This window comes from Cryptomeria japonica, chromosome 1 (assembly GCF_030272615.1).
Source record: "Cryptomeria japonica chromosome 1, Sugi_1.0, whole genome shotgun sequence".
Lineage (NCBI taxonomy): Eukaryota > Viridiplantae > Streptophyta > Pinopsida > Cupressales > Cupressaceae > Cryptomeria > Cryptomeria japonica.
In genome coordinates, this window is record NC_081405.1 from 603,505,750 (window position 1) to 603,528,206 (window position 22,457).

Below are 22,457 nucleotides of genomic sequence, written 5' to 3' on the forward strand. Positions count from 1 at the left end.
TACAAAGGATGTGCATAGGAAGAAGGTGAAGACTATGGTGAAACTTTTGCACCAGTTGCAAGATTAGAAGGAGTAAGGATGTTCTTGGCATTTACTGCATATAAGGGATTAAAAGTCTACCAAATGGATGTCAAGTCAGCCTTTTTGAATGGAATTCGTGAAGAGGAAGTATACAATGAACAATCGGATGGTTTTTCCTTGACCGATGATAAGGACATGGTATGTAAATTGCATAAAGTTTTGTATGGTCTAAAGCAGGAACCAAGAGGATGGTATGAGAGATTACATGGAAATTTGATCAAGATTGGATTCTAGCATACCAATGAGGACAGTAATATTTATCTAAAAATTGATGGATACAAGATGCTAATAGATGAATTATATATAGATGACAAAAGTTTTGGTGGAGATAATAATATGAGTATGGACTTTGTTGATGAGATAAAAAAGGAATTTGAGATGTCTCTAAACAGTGAAATAAATTTCTTTATTGGATTATAGATCCAACAACTGGATGGTGGTATTTTTATCTGTCAAAGCAAGTATATTAAAGAGGTGATGAAGACTATTGGCATGGAAGATTGTAAACCAATAGGTACACCGATGGTAATAGGCTACAAGTTGTCAAAGGAAGATGATTCCTCTAATGTTAGTGAAAAAGAATACAAGTCTATGATTGGTAAACTACATTATGTTTTACATAGAATACTGGACATAGATCATGTTGTTGGGTTAGTTGCAAGATTCCAAAAAGAGCCCAAAGAAAGTCACATGGTGGTTGTTAAGAGGATTTTTTGATATCTTAAAGGAACATTAGACTATAGATTATGGTATCCCTGCAAAGAAAATTTCACTTTAGATGTTTTTACTGATGCAAATTGGGTAGGCAATGTGGATGATAGGAAAAGCATAACAGGTGGAGCTTTTCTACTTGAAGAAAGACTTGTAGCATGGACAAGTAAGAAACAAACTTGTGTTTCTCAATCTACAGCTCGAACTAAGTATGTTGTTGCATTCATGAATTGCATGTAGGCCATATGGATGAGACATGTGCTAGAAGGATTCAAGATAGATGTGCATGAACCATTGACTATCTATTGTGACAATGCGAGTGAAATAAATATTTCCAAGAATCATGTACTTCATGAAAGAGCCAAGCATATAGAGTTGAAGTATCATTTCTTAAGGGAAAGAGTTCAAGAGAAGAAGGTAAAGATGGAGTATGTGAAGAGTAAAGATCAGTTAGCTAATATCTTTACTAAACCATTGTCAAAGACTACTTTTGAGTTTCTTAGAAGTAAATTAGGCGTTAGACCCCTACATCGGAAGAACTAAGATGTTGGAGTTGCATCAATCCTATGGATTTCATGTTTATTCTTCACTAAGGATTGATGAAGACGTGAGCTACTCCGTAGGGGGAGCAACTCTAATTCAATATGATATGATTTACAGTTCTGGTCAGATTGAAGTCAAGTGATGCATTTTTAACTTTGGCATTGTCATCAAAGGGAGAGAAGAAAAAGAAATCAACTAATCATTTATGGGACAATAAAAATAAATCTGATGATCAGGCTTGAGAAGAAGAAAAGACAATGAAGACTGGCAGATGCAGAGACCAGAATTTAATGTGCTAAGATGTAGATGATTAGCATATATGATTGTATACTAATTGTATAATTGATTGGTGTTGCCATGAATGCTAAAGGGGGAGATTGTTGGAATGATTGGCATAATTTATAGAGATGAGTTGATGACTGTATCGGTAGAAGAATGATGATGACATGATCAGTTATTTGTGTTGTCAATGATAGCAACTTATGTCAATTAATATTTGATGATGGTTATAGATGAACTTTGGTGTTTGACTTGTTGGATAAGTAATTTGGTCTACCAAACTTAGAATTTGTAAGTATAACAGGTTTTACTAGTAGGACTGAGAATTAGGACTTCAACCAGTAAAATAAAAGATTTTCATGGAATCGGTAAATCGGTGATGGTTGGAGACTTGTGGTTTGAGACATAAGCTTTTATGATGGATTTGTGTATGTGACTAGAACTGCATCCTATGTTGATTATCGGAAGGCATGTTTTCAATTTATGATGGAGTTGTGCTAGGGTTTTAGTAGGGTTTTAGGACCGATGATGAATTCACTCAACTGGTAATGATTTTTGATATGACAGTGATTGGTGGTGAATCTACATGAAAGAGCTAACACAACTCAACCCGCATGAATAATTTGAATTGTGTTTTGGCGTTGAAGATGGTAGAATTTCTTGGGAATGTGCAAAGTGCTTAGTGGAATATTCTAAGGGTTTGGCTTCTATACGGATCAGATTTTTGTGATGGGTTATGAATAATAAATGGTTGATATTGCATTGTAAATTGTTGCAATGATCTGGATATTGATTTGATATAATTTATATTATAAATTCAAGATGTAATTAGATTTTATGTTCGACTTAGTTGTTATGGCTATTTAGGGTGACACAAATGATGTTTCATGTGTCGGTGGCATTAGGAGAATGAGTTAAGTCATCCCATAAAAGATAGAGATCTACTTGAGTGTTGCAAACTGTGAAACATAACTAGATCTAATTTAGCAAGCTGAAAGTGTAAAGTAATAGATCATTTTGCATTGTTGTTCCCTAACAGTTACAACAGCATAAACCCCTTAACTGAGTAAGTCCTAATAGGCCTTTGCCATCTAAGTCCCGTAACAAGGCATCTCATAAAAGAGTGTTTAAATCCTCTAACCAATCATTAAGCTCCTAGATGGAGTGATAGGAAAATCCCTTAACCGGTGACTCCTAACAGGGTCTGCTCCTAACTGGGAGTATTGTAAGCTCCTAACAGGGCGTACTTTGAAAGAGTATAAATTATTGTGGCTACCAATCCTCACTGTGGTTTTTCCTATTTGGGTTTCCACGTCAAAAAATCTTGGTGTTAATGTGTGGAATGTCTTTTTAATAGTGTTTATGTTTTCATGCATTATTTCTCATTACCGGTTATGATAAGTTTACTGTTGTTTATCAAAGATCTGTAAGTGGTTATCGGTAATGTTAATGAATTGATAGATGAAGTATTCTGATCTGATAATAAGTCAATATGAGTATGTGTTGATCAGATATCTAGTTGGTGAATATTTTGATTAATAAGATTACATAAGTGGGTAACCAGTGTATGAGATCTTTAAAAGGGATAGATTCATGTATTAAATGATTTCAGATCTGTTGTAAATGGTTTTTGGATTTGAAGTTATAAATTGTGTTAATACTGATTCACCCCCCCCCCCCTCTCAGTATTAATCGGATCCTCATAGGATTAACAACAGCTACCTTATGTTTGCAAGTAAGAGGAAAAGATCTTGGCACCTTAGCAATAATTTGATCTTCTTTAAGGGTTCCACCTGCACATCTGATACATAGGACAAGATCATTCACCTTAGCCATAAAGGTATTTATGTTCTCATCTTATCCTATCTTTAGCATCTCATATTTCCCTTTCAAACTTTGCAACTTAGAAACTTTCACTAGTTTATCTCCTTCATGCAAGGTCTGAAGCTTCTCCCAGATCTCATGTGCAATCTGAAGTTTCATTACATTTGTCATCTCTGAATTAGTCACAACACTCAACAATGCTTCTTTACCTCTAATGTTATGTTCATCTTCCTTGATCACATCAACAGTAGCCGGTCCATTCAGAGGAACAGAATAACCATTCTTATTAATCTTTCGATAATATTCTCCTAGACATCTCAAGTGTACTTCCATTTGGTTCTTCCATATAGCATAGTTACTTCTTGTGTAGGGGAAAAAGTGAGAGTAAGTACAGAAACCCTAATCCCACTCTCATACACACTCATAGAATACAAAAGGATCTAGGGAGGTAAAGCATGTCGGCTACTTTTATGAGAAAGAGAGAGCCATGGATTACCTCTTAGGTTTTCTATACCTTTTTTGTAAATGAGAGAGGAATGATGCAAAATGCAATCTAACCTAGAAAGAAAATAAGCAAGAAAACCCTAAACTGAGAATGCGGATCAAAGAACAACTAATACACTACTGAAAAGTATAGATCAGAAGGAAAAATCAGAGGTGCACCTATGTCTGAAATCTGAGCAGAAATTTCTAGGATCAGGGTGTCATGCCACTATCCTGATTCTGCAATTCTGGAGCTGAAACTGATAGGAAGGATTCTGGAGTTTGCAAAGTGTTGTTTTTCCAAGTCCTGCTACCAAAGGGAAGGACCATGGTGCCACACCACTTTCCTAGGTAGGACTAGGGTGTCATGCCCCTGTCCTTGGGGATTCTACCAAGATCCACAACCCAGAACTCTCCTTGTGTGCTCTTTCGATCCCGAAACTTCTAGCGACACTCAGATCTGAACCTGTACTTGAAGTTGAAAAAGAGAGTTTGGGGTGGCTATATAGGGTTTTTCCTTAGTCAAACATCCTTGTTGGTGATTTCCACCTCCACAAATAGTCGATAATTACTAAAAATGTGTGTGCAAGAACCTTGTGTGTGTGCAAGATCCTAAGAATGAAAGTAAACAACCTAGAGCAACCCTAAAGAGTAAACCCTAATTGCTTATAATAGACAAAGTAAATGGTCTGAATTCATAATGCAAAGTGATATAAAGCATGAATATGAATCAAAATGAAGCTTATGAAAAGACATGAAAAAAAACATGAAACCATACCCAACCCCAAGGGAGAGGTACAAGACAATCGTCAGTCGGTCATTTGCTATTGTTCTTCTACATCTTCTAAAGCCCCCAATTGATAAAATGATACTTGATGAATGTTTAATGGATGAATGTTTAATTTTGTTGAAGACTTCAAAGATCTTCTCTTTCATTGTAAACAAGGCTCTCATGCTCCAAAAACATGCCCTTAGATTCTTAGAAGAAGGCCCCTTCAAATGAAGAAAGAGAGCTCTTAAATATGAAACCCTAGATCTTAATTTCATGTTTAGACTGACCTACGATTTGAATTTACCATTGATATTTTGGGGTTAAGCATTATTATATCATAGGATTGTGCTCCCAAAATTTCAAGGAAAAAGTAGCGGACCATGTGCATTCCCACCACGGTCCGACCAACTTTTCACCAAACTTTCAGGGTCATTGGATATGATGGTATTAGACTGCATCCCAAAGTTACAGCTAATTTTGAGATGTTTTGATATGCAAAATCGAACCTAAACGGTCAAAATAAGACAAAATTAGGGTTTATGATTAAATGATTCATTGGAGGAATAAGATGAAAAGGGTCACAATTAGGGTAAAGGGCCCAACTTTAGAATGTGTGAAGTGATGAGACACATGACCTTAGATTTAATTAAATTAATTAATTAAATGCTTAAACGGGAATTAGAAATGCAAGATGCAAGACACACTAAGGTGGGTGCTAACCTAAGTGTGAAATTACACCACCCTATAAAGGGTGTACAATTTACGACACTACATGTATCCCCCACTTTAGCATTCATATGACACTACGTGCATATGCAAGCTAAAGTACAAAAAAGTGAACACCATTTGAAAAAGGATATATCCATAAGTTGTCGAACAAAGCCCCCAGCGGTATTTGTAGTACATAGTTAGGAACCACAACCTACAAAACCACATGTTAGATCACAAAATAACCTAATCCTTACTAAGGAAAGTGATGAAATTTGTGGGTAGCTATATGCCCCCCTGTTTTGACTCACTTATTAGTGAGGTGAAATAGGGTATCAGGTTTTCCACAGCGAATTGTGATTAAAATTTGATGAAGCAAGTTCACAACAAGGCTTGATTACTCATCCAAAAACATTATGGAACTAATACAGAGTGAGAGGGAGAACTCACGATTCCAACGCCACCGATGGTGCAAGAATCGGAGCTTCCTAGCTCAAGATATGATATATTGAAGAAAAAGTGCATAAATTAGGGTTTTAACTTAAAAACATAAAGTGAAAAAGTGCATAACACATAAATATGAAAGTGACACTTTCATTTGTCACTTTCTAATTTTTGGCACTATTAATTGCAGAGGAGCCCACATACAAACCATCATGCCTCGACGCTGACCTGAGTGACCTACGCGGATGGAGATCCTATGCCAGTCTGTACTTTGTCGGTCGACCGCTCGACGAGGTGAGTTGACCTTTTGTTGACTGCATTTGACCTTTTCAGGTTTTCAAAGTTTTTAGAAGTGATGATGTCATTTCCTAGTCCAGGTCGGGGCCCTCCCTTTGGACACTTAAGGGTCCTAGGGTGCCTTGGTCCTCCTAGGGTGCCTTGGTCCTCCTAGGGCGCCATAGTCCCAAGGGGGCACCATTGTCCCCTCTGGGTGCCATGGTCCTAGTAGGGCACCATGGTCCTAGTAGGGCATCCTGGTCCACTCAAGGTGCCCTGGTCCCTGTTCAGAGTGACCAGCAGTGACACACGATCAGGCGATGAATGCTAGAAGCAATAGAATGATTGCATTGATTAGATGATGATAGATGATTGATCAATTATTGATGATAGATTGCTTTGAATTTTGCAGACACTATCGTACATCCACGAGCATATTGTCGGTCTCACCTTTTGGAGCCTTCGGGAGCATATCTCGAGGCTGACAATAGGAAAGAGGGATTTGCTACATGCAGTGGTCTTGTGGGATGTTTTGACCATGTCGGCCATCTGATTCTATTTTGCGATGTTGATGGCACTGATGGAGAGGTGGGATGCAGACACTTTGACATTCTCTCTACCTATGGGGGAGATGATGGTCACCCTTGAGGATGTATACTACATTCTGCACTTGCCCATTAGAGGAGAGACCGTGAGATACTGATTCGACTGGACAGAGGAGGATTAGAGGAGAAAATAGGTATATGTTGTGGGGAGAGTGATACATAGCAAGATGAGGGGTCGCATTATGGTCAGTTGGCTCCTACACCATACCTGCGAGGTTCCATTGGTGAGGCGACTCATGATTGCGACCCTTGCATTAGTTGTGTTCCTTAATGGGCATAGCACACATATGCATGGAGGACTCATCTATGCCATACGAGCTATGGAGAGACACAAGAGAGTATACTCTTGGGGTTGAAGCATGCTTGCGCATCTCTATCACAAACTTGGGGAGTATGTGTTCGGACAAGGATGCAGCCTGATGACATGCACGCTACTACAGGTGTGGATGTTTGAGCATATTACCTTCACTAGACCTAGTAGAGCCCCCATAGAGCTAGTCCCAAAGTAGCCTAGGGTATATGCTAATCCTCTTACCCGTGAGTGGTGATTCGGCAATCTCCTCTATTCGAGGTTGAGCTTGGATAGATTGACAATGGGCGGTATCATATGGAGACCCTACCTCAATATGTCCATGTGGGCAGGGATACACAAACAGATGTTCAGCATGCAGAGGAACCATCTAATAGAGGGATAGTATAACCACATAGTCATTCACTTCTATTTTGATCAAGTTCGGCGACAGTTTGGGTTCGAGCAGTGTGTTCCTATTGACATGCCTGTATACATCTGACACTCACGACTGATGTCAAGGCTAGGAGCCATTCCTAGGCCTACCAGTGATGAGATTGACATCATAGGTTCAGATGGGTCAAATCAGGACATAGCAATAGATTATAGAGATGATTTAGGCATGCAATGACGATACATCACATGGTGGGGGAGAACATACCTTGGAGCCATTTTCCCAGTAGACTTCCCTAAAGGGAACCCCAGACCATGGAGATAGTCAGGCGATGGAGAGGGATCTAATGCATCTGAGGAGGATTTACATGATCAGACTGATGACACAGAGGAGTAGGAAGAAGGTAGAGATGGAGACAATCCTGATACTGGAGGGGGGGATCAAGGTGGAGATGATGAGGAGGATGATAAGGAGGAAGAGGAGGATGATGATGTGGATGATGAGGAGGAGGATGACTCGAAGGATGAGGAGGATGAGGATGAGTCAAGTATAGTTCCTCATCACTTCAGCGAGGATACACGAGCCCTAGATCCACTGAGTCTCCCACTGTAGGCAAAGAGGGACCCTATAAGGGGTCCTGATCCTAATCCTCATTGGCCCACATCAACTGTATAGAGATAGTATGAGCGAGGAGAGCCTATAAATTCCCAACTTCAGGTGGTTGTTGTCCATGATCCTTACTAGCGAGAGGGAGATCCAAGTAAGGTGTCTTGTTAATTAACTAATGTATCTTACCTATTTTAGATTTGATAATATAGAATGTTATTGATGAAAAAATTCTCTCTATCTTGCAGCTACCATTGAATAGTGGCGTTCTCTGATTCAGAATGTAGTGAGAGACCTTATTGTGACTACACACATTCCTAGTTCCTCATAGATAGCACATAGATCCTAGAGGAATGCACGATGACACGATGACCTTTTCTCCCCTATTCAAATGGAGGTGGAGGTCCTATGAGAGAGATTATGACAGACAAAGCATGACCTAGTGGTGTCACAAATAGAGGTAGCCACATACCGAGGGATCATGATGGAGAGAGGTCATAGGAGCTCCATGTGGAGTCACTCGTGATCCATATCATGATACACCCCCATGGGGCCACTCCCACGGCCAAATCAGGAGGGGACATCTAGCCACCATCCTCCAACTACTAGTCCTAAGGATAGGAGATGATTTTGATGTATTAATGTATATATTATGACACTCATGATTATGTTATTCTTAATGCTTAAAAAATATATGTATTGCTTAGATTAGAAGTAACATATTAAGTAATGAGCTTGTATGTCTGATTTAATTTCCATGTGATCGATTTCTCAATGCTTCATAATTAAATTGATACATGTGTGATTTAATTAAATAACTAAATATTTAATCAAATGCTACTTTGATGATGTAAAAGAAGAATGTATTAAGCCTGAGAACTATATAACTAATGTGATTTAATTAACTTTAATCAAACACAACATGATATCATTCTACTTAACACATAAGAAATTGTATAACATGCTAGCACATATGAAATGTAAATTAATTATAATTTACATAAAAGAATCCAAGACAAACAATAAAGTAATGAAATGTGCTTGTCAAGAATGAAGTAATGTAGACCAGACAATATAACATACTTTAATCTTACATACTTTAATGAAGACATGCTAACACATTACCCAATTTGGAAGAAATAAATGATACATCGACAGAACAGAAAGAAGACTAGAAAGAGAGAAATAAAAATAGAACTAGGCATATTATCTATGAAGGTACATAGCATTTATGGGTTCCTTGAGAGGCGTACCTTACACATTTGCTATCATGTAAGTACCTGATCCATAGACCTCTAGAACAATGTATGGTCCAAGCCAATTAGGACTAAACTTTCCTTTCTCCTCAGGTAAGGCATTCACGTTGTGTTGATTCTCATAAAGGATTAAACCTCCTACCAAGAAGGAACGTTGAATAACCTTATCATTGTAGCTTTGTTGCAAAGATTTATGATATGCTTGAATATGCTCGATGGAATTTATACGTCGTTCATCGAGCGTCTCAAGTTGTTAAAGTCTTTTCCCTCTATATGAATCATCATCCACTATACCCCTAAGAGAAACTCACAAAGAAGGAATTTCTAACTCCTAAGGCATAATAGCATCAACACCATAAACAAGATTATAAGGGGTGCAACACGTACACTCGTGTGATAGGCCCAAAGAGCATAGGTTAATTGAGTATGATAATCCTCACCATGCCTTTTTACAGTCTTTCAAAAAATTTGTTCAATTATCCTATTAGAAGACTCAGCTTGACCATTTGATTGAGGATAATAAGGTGTAGGAAATTTATGTTGAATATGATATTTCTCGAGAAAATTCTTCACATCCTTATTTTTGAATGACGTTCCATTATATGAAACTAAGGCGAAAGGTATCTCAAATAAAGAAATAATTTTTTCCAAAATGAATTGACAAATTACTTCAGCGGTAGTGGATCGAAGAGGAATGGCTTCCACCCACTTCGTAAAGTAATCAGTGGTATTTATGATGAAAGTATGTCCTTGAGATGAAGGAGGAGATATTTTACCAACAAGATCCAAACCCCATGTAGAAAAGGGCCAAGATGCTACCTATGATTGAATCTATTGGGCAGGGGCATGGATCAAATTGCTATGTTGATGACATTGTCTAACAAACGCAAGGGAATCATTTTCCATGGTTTGCCAATAATATCCCATTTAGAGAAATCTCTAAACTAAACACCTACTCCCAAAATGCCCCCCACAAGCACCTAAATGTGCTTCTTTAAGAGCAATAGGGACTTCAGCCTTGTTTAAGCATTGAAGAAGAACATTAGAAAGGATAATGTATCTAGCAGTCAATTTGTGAACCCTAGCCCTAGTATTCATATTACCAGAATCAGTAAAGGTACCATCAATCAAATATCTCATGATATGCAAGTACCATTCATCAGAATCTATAATGCAACAATATTATGCTACATCACTAGGATTATCAGCAATAGCTGAGGAAGTGAGGTTGTGAATAGTGAATTAAAGATCTACCAAGGGGTCCTCTAGAGACAAAAGAGAGGCAACACATGCCATCACATCAGCATGTCGATTATCATTTTGAGGAACCAGCTCCATGCTATAGGAATCAAATTTTTGTAACAAGGATAAAGCTAGATCTTTATATTGTGATCATTTGTCTTGCTTAGCTTGATAAACTCATGTCACTTGTCTTATGATTAGTTGAGAATCTCCATAAATATGTATATGTTTCACATTCAATGCAAAGGCTATTTTAATTCCATCTATAAGATCTTCATATTCAGCAATGTTATTGGTACATAATAAATTGAGATGATATGATAAAGGAATAGGCTTCTTCTTAGGAGAGATTAAGACCACCCCTACCCCCGGTCCTGTACGACACATAGAGCCATCAAAATACAATTCCTAAGTCTCATCAACTTCAATGGAAAGAATTTATTCATTAGGAAAAGACTCTGGATTAGGTAGGGAGAAGGGTGAAGGAGCATCAACTAAGTGATCAGTCAACGTTTGACTCTTTATTGCCTTTTGTGAGGCAAACTTAAGGTCAAACTCGGTCAACATCATAACCCACTTAGCTAAGCATCCGAAAAGATTAATTTTGGAGAAAAGATGTTTAACAAGATCAAATTTAATAATAACATGTATCTCAGCATTCAAGAGATAATGCCTCAACTTTTGGGTTGCAAAGACTAAAGCAAGGCATTGTCTTTCTATTATAAAATATCACACTTCATAATCAAGTAGAGTGTGGCTTATGTAATAAACCAGGCATTCACTACCATCCTTATCACATTGTGCCAATAAGGCTGCAAGAGCTTGAGGGGAAGCAACAATATATAGAAGAAAATGCTTAGTAGGATCAACAGGTTGAAGAATAGGAGGATTGGCGAAATAGGTTTTTAAGTCTTCAAATGATTGATGACAATCCTCATTCCATTGGAAAGTGATATTCTTTTTATGCAATTGTGTGAAGGGAAAGTTACGATCCGCAAGTTGAGAGATGAACCTACAAATAGCTTGGATCTTTCCTTGCAAACTTTTTAGTTGGGAGACATTCTTAGGAGGTGGCATGTTAACAATAGCATCTATCTTCTTCGTATCCACCTCAATGCCATGGTGTGAAAATATGAATCCTAATAGTTTTCCACTATCTACCCCAAAAACACATTTTTGAGGATTCAAACGCATGTTATACTTATGAATTCTCTCAAAGATTTGACAAAGGATCTTAACATGATCTGTACGAAGAATGGATTTGGCTAAGATGTCATCAACGTAATCTTCTAAGGTCTTATGTATATAATCATGGAAGATGAGATTCATAGCACGCTAACAGGTTGCACCTGCATTTTTCAATCCAAAAGGTATCACAATCCAACAAAACCATCCATAAAAGATAATAAAGCATGCCTGCTACCGAATCTACTATCATATCAATATTCAGGAGAGGAAAGTCATCCTTTAGAGAGGCCTTGTTTAAATCACAAAAAATTTGTACACATCCTAGTCTTGTTCTCATCTTTAGCCACAGCCACAATGTTTAAAATCCAGGGGAATAGTCGATAAGATGAATGAATCCAGCATCCAACAATTTTTCAATTTTAGCTTTAACAAGTAATGCCACTTTTGGGTGAATCTTTTAAATCTTTTTCTTCACAGGTTTAGCATCCAAGCAAAAATCTCAGGGAATTCATGTAACAACTCAACATATTATTTTAGTTCTTCTTCGTCAAGACATTTCCCTATCTTGATGATCTTATCTTCAACACAAGGATCCATCTTGATATCAATGGTGTCATTTATTAGGAGATTGCTTTGTTGAGGAGCGTCTTTCAATTGAGGGAATTCTTTAACTATCTCATCATTATTTTTTTCTTTCCAAAAGAAAGCTTCCACATTTAAATAATAGAGAAAATTGCGATTATGGTGAAAATGAGGAAGGTTGTCATAAGCTCCCAAGAATTCAGCTAAGGAATCATCATTAGAAAAAACATCCAAAGAAAAGACACAAGAAGGGTCACAATCAATATATTCTGGATATTTTAGTGAGAGAGAAGCAAAAATGACATTAACACTAATAGATGGTCTCTTAGAGGCTTTAGTACGCTTGAAAGGATCATAATCAAGCCCAAATGTCATATCATGAAAGTTGTTTTCCAAGGGAACCTTCATCCCTTGTTCTCCAGCACGACATCCATTTCCATTATATCCACACCTACCCAAGATGTGATAACTAGGACCATAAAGGTTAGTCATTTCTGAAGAAGGAGGAGGATTTTCAAGCAGTGAAGGATCAAAATCCTCTAGACCGAAAACTAAGGGAGATGAAATCTGAGAAGCCACCACAAAGTTATTACTCAATGCCCCAGACAAAGTAGATTGCTTTTTAGGTTCTTCTTCTTCTTACTTCTTTTCGACCTTAGGTTCTCTAGGGGGAATTCTATATTCCCCTACAAAAGTAGGATTGAAATCAAGGTATCCCCAATCATATTCTGCAAGAATATTTTCAAGAGAGAAAGTGTTCTCAATCGTAGAGTCGGGCTGAGAAGACTCTTCCTTAAGAACCTTAGGTCCACTTGAGGAAGTATTGGGGATCGGTCCAAATATAGGAGATAGGTTTGATGAACTGGTCATACTAATCAGAGTAGAAGCTTTAGAGGAATTTTATAAGATAGTTGGGAAGAATTGATTGAACAGGATTGAGAACTTGATGTTTGTAAATAAGCCTAGAATCTTGTGTCACCTAACAAGGTGTATGTTGTGTTGTTGTGAATATACTTGATTTGCCTAACCAATGTAGACGGAATAGCTTGCATGCTATGAATCCAAGGTCTCCCTAGCAACAAGTTGTATTTTAACTCTCCACACATGACATGGATAGGAGTCGGTAAAGTAACAGGACCTACCTTAACAGGCAAGGTGATGATACCTATTGAATATTTAGCAACATTATCGAAGCCATGAATGGTGAGAGAATCAAGCTTAATAAGAGATGTATCAACATTGATCTTATGCAACAAGTTAATACTACAAACAATAAGACCAGAACAATTGTCCACTAGTGTTCATCTTATCGCACTATCATTTATGATAACCACAATCATTAAGGGATCATAATATTGTTTAATTTCACTAGAGGGCATCTCATTTTGTGTAAACATAATCGGAGCCTTAGGTATTGTAATAGAGTGAATCAAAGAAGCCATATTATTGGATGTCACTACGGGTGGGACATTCAATATTTTCAAGGCATCTTCTAGCATTCCATGATGAGTCGAGGAAGTTTGAAGTAAATCCCAAAGGGATATCTTTCCAGGAGTAGCTTTAATTTGTTTGAGAAGTTCATATTCCTTACCAAGGGTTTGTGAAATACGAGGTGCTTGAGGAAGAATGAGTTGAGGATCAAGTAGAAGAGTCGGAACAACCGGAGAAGGGTTAGGTTGCTTATTGTTTCTCGTGTTACAGGTATGGGCAACTGCATTATAACTCTCCTTAGTAATTTGTCTAGCATAGCTATAAGGACTCTTAGTGGGATTCCTTCCTTGAACTGTAATGATAGGTTGTTTGGAGTGCTAAATAAATCATGACCATATCCACCTCGAACCATGAAAAGAGGTTGATTAGGAAGAGGTGAATTTGGAGAATGACAAGCACCTTGAACAACAAAAAGTGGTTTTCTATGTTCATTCACATTGATCATATTGATTAACCTTTTACATGCATTATTCTTGTTTGAAAGTTTAGGCAAAGACATAAAGTCATCAAGCGCATCATCCAATAAAGCATGATCATAGTGATTTGAAGGATTACCTTTAGACTCAAAAGGAGACATAATATCATAGAGGGAATCATGGGAGTCAACTATGTTCCTAGATCTAGTGGAGGAGTTGATAGGAATCTACCCATGAGAGGAATCATTCAACTTATCTTTCTCATCACCACGAAATGGTATAGTAACAAGGTTGATTAACTTTTGGCAAAATGAGGGTTTAGAAGGCTTAGGGTTCAAAAACTCTTCTAGAGCTTCATCTAATTCATCCTTACTAAACTCATAATCAATAAAATTGCATACATCATCAAAAGAATGAACTTCTTCCAAATAAAAATATGACATTTTGAAATGAAAATTGCATGAAACTTAAACACACAATGCAAGAAAAATAAAAGAAACCTATCTCTCTCTTTTTTTCTTTTTTCTCTTTTGTTTTTAATGTTTTGAAAGAAAATTAAAAAAATTAGATCTAGATCTAACAATTCAAATGAAATTGGATACACATCGGATTCACCAAAGATGTGTAGGGGAAAAAGTGAGACTAAGTACACAAACCCTAATCCCACTCTCATACACACTCATGGAATACAAAAGGGCCTAGGGAGGTAACGCACGTTGGCTACTTCTTATGAGAAAGAGAGAGCCATGGATTACCTCTTAGGTTTTCTATTCCTTTGTTGTAAATGAGAGAGAGGAAAGATTCAAAATGTGATCTAACCTAGAAAGCAAATAAGCAAGCAAACCCTAATCTGAGAATGCAGATCAAAGAACAACCGATACACTACTTAAAAGTATAGATCAGAAGGCAAAATCAGAGGTGCACCTAGGTCTAAAATATGAGTAGAAATGTCTAGAACTAGGGTGCCATGCCATTGTCCTAATTTTGCAATTCTAGAGTTGAAACTGACAGGAGGGATTCTGGAGTTTGCAAATTGTTATTCTGCCAAGTCTTACTGATAGAGGGTAGGAACATGGCACCACGCCACTTTCCTAGGTAGGACCAAGGCGCCACACCCCTATCCTTGGGGTTTCTGCCAAGATCTGAGACCCAAAATTTTCCCTGTGTGCTCTTTCGGTCCTGAAACTTCCAACGACACTCGGATCCAAAGTTGTACATGAAGCTAAAAAAGAGGGTTTGGGGTGGTTATATAGGGTTTTCCCTTAGTCAAACCCCCATTTTTGTGATTTCCACCTCCATGAATAGTCGATAATGTACTAAAAATGTGTGTGCAAGAACCTTGTGTGTATGCAAGATCCTAAGAATGAAAGTAAACAACCTAGAGCAACCCTAATTTCTTATAATTGACAAAGTAAATGCTTTGAATCCACAATGCAAAGCGATCTAAAGCATGAATATGAATCAAAATGAATCTTGTGCAAAGACATAAAAAATAACATGAAACCATACCCAACCCCAAGGGAGAGGTACAAGCCAATCGTCAATCGATGATCTCCTATTGTTCTTCTACATCTTCCAAAGCCCCCAATTGATAAAATTATACTTGATAAATGTTTGATGGATGAATGTTGAATTTTTTTTGAAGACTTTAAAGATCTTCTCTTTCGCTACAAAGAAGGCTCGCATACTCCAAAAACCTGCCCTTAGATTCTTAGAAGAAGACCCCTTCAAATAAAGAAAGAGAGCTCTTAAATATGAAACCCTAGATCTTAATTTCATGTTTAGGCTGACCTAGGATTTGAATTTCCCATTGATATTTTGGGGTTAACCATTATTATATCATAGGATTGTGCTCCCGAAATTTTTGGGAAAAAGTCGTGGACCATGTGCATTCCCACCACGGTCCGACCAAATTTTCACCAAATTTTTGGGGTCATTAGATATGATGATATTAGAGTGCATCCCAAAGTTACAGCTGATTTCGAGATGTTTTGATATCCAAAATCGGGCCTAAATGGTCAAAATAAGACATAATGAAGGTTTATGATTAAATGATTCATTGGAGGAATAAGATGAAAAGGGGCACACTTAGGGTAAAGGGCCCAACTTTAGAATGTGTCAAGTGATGAGACATGACCTTAGACTTAATTTAATTAATTAATTAAATGCTTAAAGGGGAATTAGAAATACAAGATGCAAGACACACTAAGGCGGGTGCTAACCTAAGTGTGAAATTGTACCACCCTAGCAAGGGTGTACAATTTACGATACTACACTTCCATCAAAACTCGAACTCTCCTTCTTAAAGATATCACCTCCAGTTCCAGTTTCCATCCCGAATCTCCTCAAAAGGTTAAGCTTCTTCCAAAGTATCTAGCTCTGATATCAATTGTTAGATAACAAAGAAGAAGGAAAACTGAGAAAGGGGGTGAATCAGTTTTCAACGGATCTACAAACTTAACCACAAATATAGATCTGATAAATTGTAGCAATAACAAAGATAACCAAATTGATAGCACAATATACAGCATGAATAATTTGATGTGGAAAACCCAATGAAGAGAAAAACCATGGTAGGAACCTACCCACAATAAGATGATACTCTGTAGTAGTACAAGTGTAAATATTACAATCAGGAATGCACATGCATCTGGGCACACTACCTAGCACTCACTACTCAAAAGATAATGACTCAGAAGGCTACAACCCTTAGGGAAGTCTCACTGACTTACAAAATGATTCGGACTACAATTCGAAAGGAATGAACTGCAATAATAGCATCTGCACATGCATGATGACAGTTCTGGTTAAGCACAATTGTCTGCTCTACAACACTAATCTCTGTTCAATCACAATGTCAAAGGATGAATCACTTGTTCACACATACACCACTCTTTGATAATGCAGACACAACCTCCATCACTAAATTACATGACAACATCACCTATTTATACAATTCATTAACCTTAATGACAATGTCGATTAAACCCTCAACTCACAATTACAAAATTACATCACACGATACAAAGATCGACCACCAAACCAATATAATGATATACATGACATAAAATGGACCTAAATCAAATCTCCAAACATACAACACCATCGGAAATCACACCAAGATCAACTGCAACATGCTACACCACCAGAAAAGTCGCATAACACAAAGAACATCAGCAAAATCACCAATAACTCACACAATGATCAATGTGGATCACCAAAACAAATAGGACACAATTAGGAAACACCAACAAGCATGTTAGAATCATCAGTAACAGCTACACCAACACCACTTATCTAATCTTCATCAATCAACATCAAGAACACTCAAACAGCAGCAACTGTCATGACAAAAAGATAACTTGCGGAGAACCAAATCATGAACCATTTTAAATGAAGATACACAAGACCATCCCAAACAATCTCCTAGAGACGTAGCTCAAGATCTGATCATAATGAAATATACTAGAGGAAATACTGAACTCTACAAAGCACTAATAAAAAAAAAAAACTTTAAAACCGAATCATATGCTATGATCAATTAAGCTTCTTGGATCACCAAAACCAATACAGAAGAATATAGTGATACTAGAAATACTCCATACATCAAACTATACATCCAATAAACCAATCTGCAGTCATCGGAGCAAGAATATGTTGACATCAATGACAACCACATATCCTAGTAGTAGCAATGTCCAACAAGGACATCATATGGCCTCTTATGACACCATATCACCCCTTAAGACAATATGATGTCCTAATGGGTCATATTGTGTCCTAAAGGGTTATATGGTGTTTGAACACATGTCTAGGCCCTTAGGACCCCATGTGACACCTAATGACACCATATGACCCCTTAGGACACCATATGACCCCTTCTAACATCCTAGTACACGACATGACCTGTTAGGACAATATGATGTCCTAATGGGCCATATGGTGTTCTAACACATGTGTGAGACCTTATGACCCCTAACGACACCATATAACCCCTTAGGACACCATATGATCCTTGAGGACACCATATGACCCATTTTAACATCCTAGTACAAAACATTGCCCCTTATCACACCATATGACCCCTTAGAGAAATATGATGTCCTAATATGTCATATGGTGTCCTAAGGGGTCATGTGGTATTCTAACACATGTGTGGGCCCTTAGGACCCCATATGGCCCCTAACGACACCATATGATCCCTCAGGACACCATATGACACCCTAAGAAACCATATGATGTCCTTATGGTAAGGGTTCATATGGTCTTCTAACATGTGTGTGACCCCTTAGGACTCCACATGACCCCTAACGACACCATGTAACCCCTTAGGACACCATATGACCGCTTATGACACCATATGACCCATTATGACAATATGATGTCCTAAGGTGTCATATGGTGTCTTAAGGGGTCATATGGTGTTCTAACACATGTCTAGGCCCTAAGGAAACCATATGACCCCTTAGGACCATATGATGTTCATATGGTGTCCTAAGGGGTCATATGGTATTCTAACACATGTGTGGCCCGTTAGGATCCCATATGACCCCTAATGACACCATGTGACCCCTTATGACACCATATGACCCCTTAGGACAATACGATGTCATAGTGGGTCATATGGTGTCTTAAGGGGTCATATGGTGTCCTAAGGGGTCATATGGTGTTCTAACACATGTTCGGACCCTTAGGACCCCATATGACCCCTAACAACACCATATGACCCCTTAGGACAATATGACCTCCTAATGGGTCATATGGAGTCCTAAGAGGTCATATGGTGTCCTAAGGGGTCATATGGTGTTTTAACACATGTGTGGGCCCTTAGGACCCCATATGACCCCTTGAGACACCATATGACCCTTGAGGACACCATATGACCCTTTTTAACATCCTAGTACATGGCATGACCCCTTATGACACCATATGACCCCTTAGGACAATATGATGTCCTAATGACTCATATGGTGTCCTAAGGGGTCATATGGTGTCCTAAAGAATCATATGGTGTTCTTATACATGTGTGGGCCCTTAGGACCCCATATGACCCCTAAGTACATCATATGACTCCATAGGACACCATATGATCACTGAGGATGCCATATGACCCCTTTTAACATCCTAGTACATGACATGACCCATTATGACATCATATGACCCCTTAGGACACCATGCGATGTACTAATTGGTCATATGTTGTCCTAAGGTGTCATATGGTGTTCTAACCCATGTGTTGGCCCATAAGACCTCATATGATCAATTAGGACACCATATGACCCCTTTTAACATTCTAGTACACGACATGACCCCTTATGACACCATAAGACCCCTTAGGACACCATATGACCCCTAAGGACATCATATGACTCCTAAGGACATCATATGACTCCTAAGGACACCATATGACTCCTTAGGATCCCATATGACCCTTAACGATATCATATGAACCCTTAGGACACCATATGACCCCTAAGGACATCATATGACTCCTTTTAACATCCTAGTACACAACATGATCCCTTATAACACCATATGACCCCTTAGGACACCATGTGTTGTCCTAATGGGTCATATGGTGTCCTAAGGTGTCATATGGTGATCTACCACATGTGTGAGACATTAGGACCCCATATGACCCCTTAGGACACCACATGAACCCTGAGGACACCATATTACCCCTTTTAACATCATAGTACACAACATGACCCCTTATGACAACATATGACCCCTTAGGACAATATGATGTCCTAATGGGTCAAATGATGTCCTAAGGGGTCATATGGTGTTCTAACACATGTGTTGGCCCTTAGGACCCCATACGACCCCTAATGACAATATATGACCCCTTAGGACACCATGTGATGTCCAAATGGGTCATATGGTGTCATATGGTGTTCTATTACATGTGTGGGCCCTTAGGACCCCATATGACCCCTTAGGACACCACATGACCCATAAGGACACCATATTACCCCTTTTAACATCCTAGTACATGACATGGCCCCTTATGATACCATATGACCCCTTAGGACAATATGATGTTCTAATGGGTCATATCATGTCCTAAGGGGTCATATGGTGTTCTAAAACATGTGTGGGCCCTTAGAACCCCATATGACCCCTAACAACACCATATGACCCCTTAGGACACCATATGGCCCCTGAGAACACCATATCCCCCCTTTTAACATCCTAGTACATGACATGACCCCTTATCACACCATATGACTGCTTAGGACACCATATGGTGTCATAATGGGTCATATGGTGTCACAAGGTGTCATATGGTTCTCGAACACATTTGTGGGCCCTTAGGACCCCATAAGACTCCTAACAACACCATATGACCCCTAAGGACACCATATGACCCCTTAGGACACCATGTGATGTCCTAATGGGTCATATGGTATCCTATGGTGTCTTATGGTGTTCTAACACATGTGTGGGCCCTTAGAACCCCATGTGACCCCTAATGACACCATATGACCCCTTAGGACTCAATATGACCCCTAAGGACACTATATAATCCCTTTTAACATTCTAGTACACAACACAACCCCTTATGAAACAATATGACCCCTTAGCACATCATGTGATGTCCTAATGGGTCATATGGAGTCCTAAGGTGTTATATGGTGTTCTAACACAAGTGTGGGCCCTTAGGACCCCATATGACCCCTAATGACACCATATGACCCCTTAGGACACCATATCACCCTTTTTAACATCCTAGTACATGACATGACCCCTTATGACATCATATGACCCCTTAGGACACCATGTCATGTCCTAATGGGCTATATGGTGTCCTAAGGTGTCATATGGTGTTCTAACACATGTGTGTGCTCTTAGGACCCCATACGACCCCTAATGACATCATATGACCCCTTAGGACACCATATGACCCCTTTAACATCCTAGTACATGGCATGACCCCTTATGACACCATATAACCCCTTAGGACTCCATGTGATTTCCTAATGGGTCATATGGTGTCCTAAGGGGTCATATTAGGTCTTAAGGTGTCATATGGGGTCCTAAGGGCCCACACATGTAATAGAACACCATATGACACTTGATGACACCTTATGACACCATATGACCCTTGATGACACCTTATGACACCATATGACCCTTGATGACACCTTATGACACCATATGATCCCTTAGGAAACCATATGATGTCCTAATGGGTCATATGGTGTCCTAAGGTGTCATATGGTGTTCTAACATGTGTGGGCCTTTAGGACCCCATATGACCCCCAATGACACCATATGACCCCTAATGACACCATATAACCCCTGAGGACACCATATGACCCATTTTAACATCCTAGTACACGACATGACCCCTTATGACACCATATGACCCCTTAGGACAACATATGATGTCCTAATGGGTCATATGGTGTTCTAACACATGTGTGGGACCTTAGTACCCCATATGACCCCTAACGAGATCATATGACCCCTTAGGACACCATATGATGTTGTAATGGGTCATATGGTGTCCCAAGGTGTCATATGGTGTTCTAACACATGTGTGGGCCCTTAGGACCCCATATGACCCCTAACGACACCATATAACCTATTAGGACACCATATGACCCCTGTTAACATCTTAGTACACATGACCCCTTATAACACCATATGACCCATTAGGACAATATGATGTCCTAATGGGTCATATGCTTTCCTAAGGGGTCATATGGTGTTCTAATACATGTGTGGGCCCATAGGACCCCATATGACCCCTAGCAACACCATATGACTTCTTAGGACACCATGTGACCCCTAAGGACACCATATGACTCCTTTTATCATCCTAGTACATGACATGACCCCTTATGACACCATATGATGACTTAATTGGTCATATGGTATCCTATGGTGTCATATGGTGTTCTAACACATGTGTGGGCCCTTAGGACCCCATATGACCCCTAACAACACCATATGACCCCTTAGGACACCATATGACCTTATATGACACGAGAAGAAGAGAGGGAAAAAGAGTTAGAGGGAAAGAGAGAAAAATAATGGGAGAGAGCAAGACACCTAAGAAAGAGAGATGGAAAGTGAGAGAGAGATAGATGGGGATATGGGGAGGGAGAGAGGGAGAGCATTGAGAGAATGGAAAGAATGGGAGAGACAGTTGAGAGAGATGGGGAGAGAGAGATAGAGAAAGGAGAGAGAGAGAGAGAGAGAGAGAGAGAGAGAGAGAGAGAGAGAGAGAGAGAGAGAGAGAGAGAGAGAGAGAGAGA